This window comes from Meles meles, chromosome 10 (assembly GCF_922984935.1).
Source record: "Meles meles chromosome 10, mMelMel3.1 paternal haplotype, whole genome shotgun sequence".
Lineage (NCBI taxonomy): Eukaryota > Metazoa > Chordata > Mammalia > Carnivora > Mustelidae > Meles > Meles meles.
Genome location: NC_060075.1, coordinates 84,824,083 through 84,833,348, shown reverse-complemented (window position 1 = coordinate 84,833,348; position 9,266 = coordinate 84,824,083). Strand labels below are relative to the sequence as shown.

General features: G+C 35.5%; 1 long non-coding RNA gene across 1 annotated transcript; it reads left to right on the top strand.

The window, feature by feature from the left end:
• The first annotated feature begins 1,984 nt into the window (after window positions 1-1,984).
• Window positions 1,985-4,632, top strand: LOC123951981. Its single transcript, XR_006820547.1, has 2 exons — window positions 1,985-2,664; window positions 4,471-4,632. It is a non-coding gene; the product is annotated as an uncharacterized LOC123951981 (long non-coding RNA).
• Window positions 4,633-9,266: the final 4,634 nt, after the last annotated feature.

Sequence of the window (9,266 nt, the reverse complement as noted above, 5' to 3'; positions counted from 1 at the left end):
TTTGGATAAATACAGTGGCTACAGATACTAACCATTTCACTTAGCAATAGCTTGACTATTATTTGACTACCAACACAAATAACTTGTTGAGAGATTAAGAGGATAAGTTATGAATATCTAAACACTGAGGATTTGCATCATAAAGCCCTAGGACTACTATTCTAGTTCTAACAGAGTTCTCTTCCCAGCATGTCTTATAGAACTTTTATCCAATGATCTGTGTCTCCCCTACTAGGTTGAAAACCAGAGCTTCCCTACTTGTTTTACTAATCCCCAAAATTAATTCAGTAGAAGGCCATGCTTATTTTTACTAGTTGCTTTGCTTTATCTAGAAAAATAAAGTGTGAAAAATAGTTTGACAGTTTAAAATTTGTTTTATGTACTAAGTAAAACAAAGATTCCCACTTTAATACCACATCGTATACGTACTTGATAAATATTGGTTTGTAATAATTTAATGACCTGAAAATAAAGCATATATATGTATATATTCATGTAATATGTACTCTTTTTACCTTCAAAATCATTTTTTAAAAGGGAATACCTAAGGGGCACATAGGTGGCTCATTCGGTTAAGTGCCTGACTCCTGATCTCAGCTCAGGTCTTAATCAGGTCAATGAGTTCAGGCCCCTCCCCCCACCACACAGGTACACCCCCCATCCTTTTAAATAGGGAGCCTATTTAAAAAAAAAATGAAGACCTAAAGAAGCTACCACTGTAATTTAAAAAAAAAATTTTTTTTGACCAGTGTTAGAAGGCAAAATTAACTAACAATGGATAAGGAATTATTATGTGATATATACCATATGTTTTGTATTTTATTTAATCAAAGCAGTTTATTTACTAGAGCTGTTATCCCCATTTTATGGAAGAAGAAACTGAGATTACATATTTTATTGAACTTGGTCAACTTCTTGCATCTAATACATTATGGATCTAGTACTTAAAGCCACATATGTTTTGACTCTAGACCCTGTACTCTCTTGAGTGCATGATGTAAAGCTTTGAACTGTCCCTGGCCAAAACTTTTGCTAAATTGATTCTTTGCTTCTTGGTCTGTAAAGGAAGTATGTTGACCTATCTTAGTTTTTAATAAAGATCTCCATGTTTTTAATATGTAATAATTAATGTTCACTACACTTAATAGTTTTTTTCTAGTCCATATTCATTATTGCAAAACAATTATGACTCAGTGATGCTTTGAACTTCATTTCAATTTTATTAATTAAAACACATCTGTATACATATGGAAAGTACCAGTTGTGACAATAGAATAGAGAACTTTATTTTGAAAAGTAATTTATAACTAAAAATTGGCCATAGATAAATTGTGAACATGGGGCCACACATATGGGGGTAAAAGTTGACCTGGAGTCTTTTTTTCTTTCTTTTTTTTTTTTTTTTTAAGATTTTATTTATTTATTTGACAGACAGAGATCACAAGTAGGCAGAGAGGCAGGCAGAGAGAGAGAGGAGGAAGCAGGCTCTCCACTGAGCAGAGAGCCCGATGCGGGGCTCGATCCCAGGACGCTGGGATCATGGCCTGAGCCGAAGGCAGAGGCTTTAACCCACTGAGCCACCCAGGCGCCCCTTTTTTTCTTTCTTTTTTAAGACAGTTGTAGCCATTAAACGTTTTTGTTGAAATATAATTAACATACAGTGTTATATTTGTTTCAGGTATACTATATAATGATTCAGCAATTCTGTACATTACTCAGTGCTTATCATCTTAAGTGTACTCTTAATCTGTTTTACCTATTTCATCTATCCCCTCCATCCACCTCCCCTCTAGTAAGCACCAGTTTGTTCTTGTCATTTAAGAGTTTGATTTTTTTGTTTATTTGTTTGTAATTCAACAATTCTATACATAGTGCTCATCAACTACCACTTTTTCCCTATATTTAAGAGTCTGGCTTTTTTTCCCAGCGGGGGGAGGGGGTTCCTTTTTCCTTTGTTCATTTGTTTCTTTAATTCCACATATAAGTGAAAGCATATGGTATTTGTCTTCCTCTATTGATATATTTCACTTAGCATCATATCCTCTAGGTCCATCTACCTTATTGCACATTGCAAGATCTCACTTATTTTTATGGCTGAGTGATATTCCATTGTATATATACACCACATCACCAGATTTTCTTTATCCGTTCGTGTATGAATGGACAGTTGGGTTGCTTCCATATCTTGGCTGTTGTAAATAATGCTGCAAAAACATGAGTGCCTGGAATCATCTTAAATGAGCATTATCCAAAAGAACTGCTTAGGAATAGGATCCCAGAAGAGAATCTATGAAGAGATGGACCTGCTGAGAACCAAATCACAGTGAATCATAGGTGAGAGATGCCTACCAGTGAATGGAGAGAGAAGTAAATGTTCTGAGGAATCATGCAAGGAACTGAAATACTCTGCGAGGAAAAAACCAAGAGTCACTTTTGACACTTGTCAAGATAGAAAGCAATGATGGCAGCTCACAAAAGTACCAGCAGGCAGTAGCTTTCCTGTGCCCTCACCTCTCTGTCCACCATCTTGAACCCTGGTGTGATCAGAAACAGTGCAAGTTAGTAATTGAAGAGAGAAAGACAGACACGTTGGGAAAACAGAGGAATCTCTATCCAAGACGTACAGTATGCGGCAGGCCTGCCTTCTGTTGCGTGACTGATTAGGTGAGTGCAGAAGCTTTAATTTTAAATGAAGCTTGTAGTTTTTACTATACTCTGGCTGTACCTATCACTTTCAGAATTGAAATAGTTTAAGTAACTAAAGTACCAGAGAGGTTTTTATTATTAATGACAGCTATGGGACAGCAACCAAGATTTTATCCAGGAGAAGGAGAAGAATTACCCTATGGAGAACACTTTAATGGACATTTTGAGAGAAAAAGTTATGTAATGATTTCATTTGGCAATTCTGTTCCTTCAGAATATCATCATAGATTTATATATCCATGTACCATATATCAAAAAATATTCATTTATCTTTATATGTGCATGTATCAGATGGAGCACATTGCCTTTTGCAGATTTTCTTGTTTTTTAAAGTTCTTACTTGATTATTCTCTTAATTGCATTTGTATTCTTTCTAAATTTTTTAGTTATAAGCAAAGAAGGGTCAAGTTTTTATATGCAAGATTCTATGTTTTTCTTTATAATTGAAGAAAATCATATTTTATCTAAACACCATGTACATATGATCTGTGACACCCCATTGTTTATAAAGTACAAATCATCTCAAATCAAAGGATCAGAATTAGATTTGAAAAAATGTATTCAATAATGTGTAAGATGAGATAGAATTAATTCTAATTAAATTCATAGAGGATTTGAAATTAGATGTAAATCTGTAGTATCGTATTACATTAAATATAAATTAGTATTTGATTTGCATTCAGAAAAATGTACTATGTTCACTTCTGAGAACCATTTAGACAGAACATGAGAAGAGATGTCCTATCTTTATTTTCTTTTCTCCCCTTTGACTTAACTATTATTGGAAAATCTGCCCAGCCTGATTATCAATATTAAACACTGGTTTTAAGAAATCTGGAGAAACTAAGATTCACATTTTAGTCAGAGATAGAATACAGGAAGAAGTAATTTTATAAGTGTCAAAAAAAGGTTAAGAGGTAAGAATTTTAATATCTTAAAAGCTAACCTAACAAATACTGAATTTTAGATATTAAGGCTAGAAAAGATATATAAAACACAAGAGTTTCTTGAATAAATGTTCTACATTTAACTTAAAGAATTATTTAAGACTTAGTGTTAAGTCTTAAAGTCTTAAGTCTTAGTGTTAATTATTTAAGACTTAGTGTTCCACTATCAGTATGTGGACATTTACAGAAATGTTATTTGAAACTGATACTGGGAGTTAACTTAGAAAATCTTTAGAATTTGGATTTAGGTCCTTTGATTCAGAATTTAGATGTTGTTCAAAGGAGGTTTCTATTGGACCCTAAAACCACCATTTAATGAGGTGTATCAAAAAAGGAAAATTCTAGTATAAATGGCTATTAAAGTCCTATATGACTTCATTCTTACTACTATGATGTAGATAATAAAGTTTATAAAACATGTATTTATTATTATTTCATTATTAACCATGGCTATTCATAAAAAATAAAACCCCCAAATACAGCAAAAATTTACAGTTATTTAGTATTACTTTGAAAATTGAGACTGTTTAACAATACTGGTTGTGATTATATAGCATTCTGAATTCAGTGAATCCTTTGACAGTCCTAATTTCCTACCTAAGAGCTATTTTCCACTTCTCCCTTACTGACAGGACCCCTTTTTGTTCAGGTTGGCAGTGTTCCCAGATAAAATACTCACCTCAGACTCTGTTGCAGCCAAGGGTAGCAATGTAATAAAAGTGTAGGCAATGAGACACAAGTATATTTCTGCTAAGAGACTTCTGGCATTATTTTTGTTTTTCTAATACAAAAACTCTTTTTGTCCCTTTCTCCACAGCACAACTGAAGAGGCAGAAGCCATCTTGCCTCTATGATTAGACAAGCATGAAGATAAAAGCTTCCCTGTGAGGATAATGGAACAAAGTGATAGAAGGGGCCTAGACTCCCTTCCTTTAGACTTCTTGTTATGTGAGGAAAATAAAATGCTATTACAAGTTTATGCCAGAGATGGGCTTCAGTTTCTTGAATATCAGTACATCAGAGTTCATATAATGTCCATTAATTGACAAAAGTAATCCATTTTAAAGGATTAATCTGAGGGACTAACAGATACCTAACTACAATTAAATCTCAGAAAAATTACAGCTTTTTACCCCATTGTGTTTTTGAAATTGATCTCTCACAGTTATTTATCAAACTATTAAATACATTTGAACATTGTTATTCATTGTTACAGTGAATCCTATTATTTTCTAAGTGTATTATTGTGTGTGTGCCCACGTGTGTTTGTGTGTGTATGTGTGTGTACATATACTCAAGGAGCCCGAAGGAACCATGATATTACGGGGGGACTCAATGCCCAAACTCATATCTCTATTCTTTTTTTTTTTTAATATTCTATTTATTTTTTGAGTGGGGGAAAGGGCAGACACAGAGGAGAGAGAGAATCTCAAGCAGATTCCACACTGAGGATGGAACCCCACATGGGGCTTGAGATCATGACCTGAGCTGAAAATAAGAGTCGGACATTTAACCGACAGAGCCACCCAGATGCCCCTAACTCATTCTTTAAACTTCTCCATTTAATATCCCTTAAGGATTAAATTCTAATATAACCCGTTAAAAATGATTTAATGATTTATCTGTCATCTATCAACTTATCACTGGAGGCTTCTGGGGTTGTGTGTTTGTTGACCCATTTACTTTATTTGAATACCTACTTTCTTGAGGGTTTTTATCATAAATGGATGCTGAATTTTGTCAAATGCTTTTTCTATATTGAGAAAACCATGTGATTTTAATCATTTCATTAATGTGGTATATCACACTGATTGATTTGTGGATGTTGAACCATCTTCACATCCCTGGAATAAATCCCACTCAGTATGGTATTTGATCCTTTTAATGTATTGTTGGATTCAGTTTGCTAATATTTCATTGAGGATTTTTGTGTCTCTATTCATCAGTGATATTAGCCTGTAATTTTTTTGTGTGTGCATCCTTGTCAGGTTTCAGTATCAGGGTAATGCTAGCTTCATGAAATGAGTTTGGAAATGTTCCCTCCTTTTTTTTTTTTTTTTTTGGAAGAGTTTAAGAAAGATTGGTATTAATTATTCTTTAAGTCTTGAGTAAGGGGGAATAAAAAGTCTTCCATGGATTCACCAGTGAAGCCATCTGGAATGGACTTTTCTATGTTGAGAGTTTTTGACAACTTCTACAGTCTCCTAAAAATGATTGTGATGTTCAGATGATTTATTTCTTCATTATTCAATCTAGGTAGGCTGCATATTTCTAGGAATTGATCCATATCTTATAGGTTCAAATTGTTGGCTTATAATAGCTAAAGTTCTTTTTTTTTTTTTAAGAAACACCATTTAGTTTCACTGATGTATTGTCTGTTTAATCTCTATTTTATTTATTTCTGCTCTGACATTGTTATTTCCTTCCTTCTACTAACTCTGGCCTTAGTTCTTTTTCTAGTTTCTTGAAGTATAAAGTTAGGTTGTTCAAGATTTTTCCTTTTAATGTAGGTATTATTGCTGTGAACTTGCTCCAGTTTACTTTGACTGATGGTAAGATATCCTAAGAGACATTTCTTTATAGAGCCAAACCATGTCTTTTTTTTTTTTTTTTTTTAAGTCGTGTCTTTTTATCTGACTCAGACTTCTTTGTCACTTAGCCACACTGAGTATCGAGAACAGTTATAAAGGATTCTGCATTCAGGTCCTATAGGGTAGGGTGGAAGTGTTGTCCACACCAACAAGCAATTATTGGATATCCACCTAGGTATTCTACAACTTAACTCAGTTCTGACACTATTTACCCAGAGACAGCATCAGATTCCACAGTTTAAAAGTTTAGTTTCACAAGACTGCCCAGCCTTCCTTCAGATGCCAGTCAGCTGTAGATAAGGTTCCAGTGACCCCTTCCTCAAATTCAAATGATTTGCTAGGATCACAGAACTCAGGCAAATAGTTTACTTACTAGATTACCATTTATTATGAAAGAATATATCTCAAGGACAACAAGATGAAAAAGATGCATAGGGCAAGCTTTGGGGAAAGGACTTCGAGCTTCCATGACTTCTGTGATGCACCCCCCGCCCCCCCGCATCTCTACATGTTCACCTACCCAGAAGCTCTTTGAACACTGTCCTTGTGGGATTTTATGGAGACTTCTTTACACAGGCATTACTGATTAAATTATTGCCCATTGACAATTTTTTTCCAACCTCCAGTCCTCTCCTGCCCCTCATCAGAAGTCAGATAGGGATCAGGGTTAGGACTAAAGGTTTCAACCTTGTATTCATCTTTGTTCCCCAAAACATAAGCCCCTATCATCAGTTGCTTTCCAGAAGTTACCTCATAAGCCCAGTCATGGAAAGGAACCTGTTATGAACAATAGTATACCCATTTGATTTTTATGGCTCTGAATCCATTTCAGGAGATGAGGATAAGAGACCAAATATTATAAGAAATATGTTCCTATAGCTCTAATTTCTCAGGAAGGTTCATGGATTTGGGGAGCTGTGAGTCAGGAAACATGGATGAAGACCAAATATATATTTCTTATAACTCATGATATCAAAAATTGATATTCAGAAATCTTTAAGTTGGGGTGAAGTAAAAATCATTTCACTGATTAGTAAATTAAGCCTCAAGATTACATTTCCTTGGTCAAAATCATTACTGATATAGATACTATTTGTGCTAAGAATAAAAATGGCTTAAACTTTACCACTTAAACTACTCTGGAAACTACCTTTCTCAACTTTCCATTTATGTGACAGGTTATAAGTTACTAAGTCAAAACATCTTGAAAAAAATGAAAACAACTGTTTCTCAAGGTCTGGACACTGGTTAGACTGAGAAACTGCTGGCGGCCATCATATACTTTCCCCCTCAAGTGTGAGCAGTACCTCAGAAGAAGGCTGAGCAAAGTTGTTGTACACATGCACGACCCATCACTAGTACAGTGATGCAGGCATTTTGCCAACCACAAATTTCAACTGTCCATTTACTAAAATCTACTTTCAGTGATACTTCAGGACAACACTGCTTAGACTTTACTACCCTCTAAGTACCTATAGCCTTCAGACTCTTCAAAAATTCTGTTCCTGGTAAAGCAATATGAATAAAGAGGGGCTGGGGATGGGGATGCCTGGGGAGGGAGGTGGGCAGAGAAGAATGAAAAAGGCTTACCTGATCTGGAATTGAACCTGGGTGAAATTTGTTAAGAGGGTAAGTCATAAGTGTTTCACCACACACACACACACACACACACACAAATTTTTTTTTTAATTTTATTTATTTGAGAGAGAGTGAGAGAGAGTGCAAGAAGCAGACTCCCCACTGAGCGGAGAGCCTGATGCAGGGCTCAATCCCAGGACCTTGAGATCATGACCTGAGCTGAAGGCAGAGGTTTTAACCCACTGAGCCACCCAGGCACCCCCCAATTTTTTTTTTAAATGTAACTGAGGTGATAAATGTTAATCAGCTTGATTGTGGAGATCATATGTATATATGGATATATAGACAGATACCTCAAATTATACATTTTTTATTTTTTATTTTTTATTTATTTTTTTTTTAAAGATTTTATTTATTTATTTGACAGGCAAAGATCACAAGTAGGTAGAGAGGCAGGCAGAGAGAGAGGGGTGGAAGCAGGCTCCCTGCTGAGCAGAGAGCCTGATGTGGGGCTCGATCCCAGGACCCTGAGATCATGACCTGAGCAGAAGGCAGCGGCCTAAACCACTGAGCCACCCAGGCGCCCCAAATTATACATTTTTTAAAAAGATTTTATTTATTTGGCAGATAGAGATCACAAATAGGCAGAGAGGCAAGCGGGGGGTGGGGGTTGGGGGGGAGCAGGCTCCCTGCGGAGCAGAGAGCCAGGTGAGATGTGGGGCTTGATCCCAGGACCCTGAGATCATGACCTGAGCTGAAAGCAGAGGCTTAACTCACTGAGCCACCCAGGTGCCCCCAAATTGTACATTTTAAGTACATACAACTTTCATCCTTAATTTTTGTACCTCAATAAAGTTGAGGGAGGAAAATGGGGGGTTAGGAAGAAAAGTGGTTCATGGAAATTGTACCATAGCCAAGGACAGTGCTTGTGAGAAATTCTTGGAAAGTAAAAGATTTTCATGTTACTTCAGGAGAAAAAAAAGTTAGAATAATCCAAAATAAATTAACTTCCTAGAAAACAGTGAACCAGGCAATAGAATGAGATTCCAAATTACTATAGTCAAGGCTGCTTAAACCTAGAAGTTGTTCTAGAAGTTTTGTATATTAATTTGCCTTCCACTTCAAGAATAAAATGAACCTTCTATTAACAATCAAGTAGGTAGTGAGAGACATCTACAGGAATCCATTCTCCCTTTAATAGACTAAACCAGACCCATTGAAAGGACTGAGCATTCCTTTTTCAAGGATAAGCACATAGGACAATATATAAGCAAATAAACAAACCCATAATAATAATAAAACCAGAGGCAAACAAACTTATGAAAGAAATTCTTCTGCACAAAGGAAGGAATTATTCTAAAATACTTTTTTTTTTTTAAAGATTTTATTTATTTATTTGACAGAGAGAGATCACAAGCAGACAGAGAGGCAGGCAGAGAGAGAG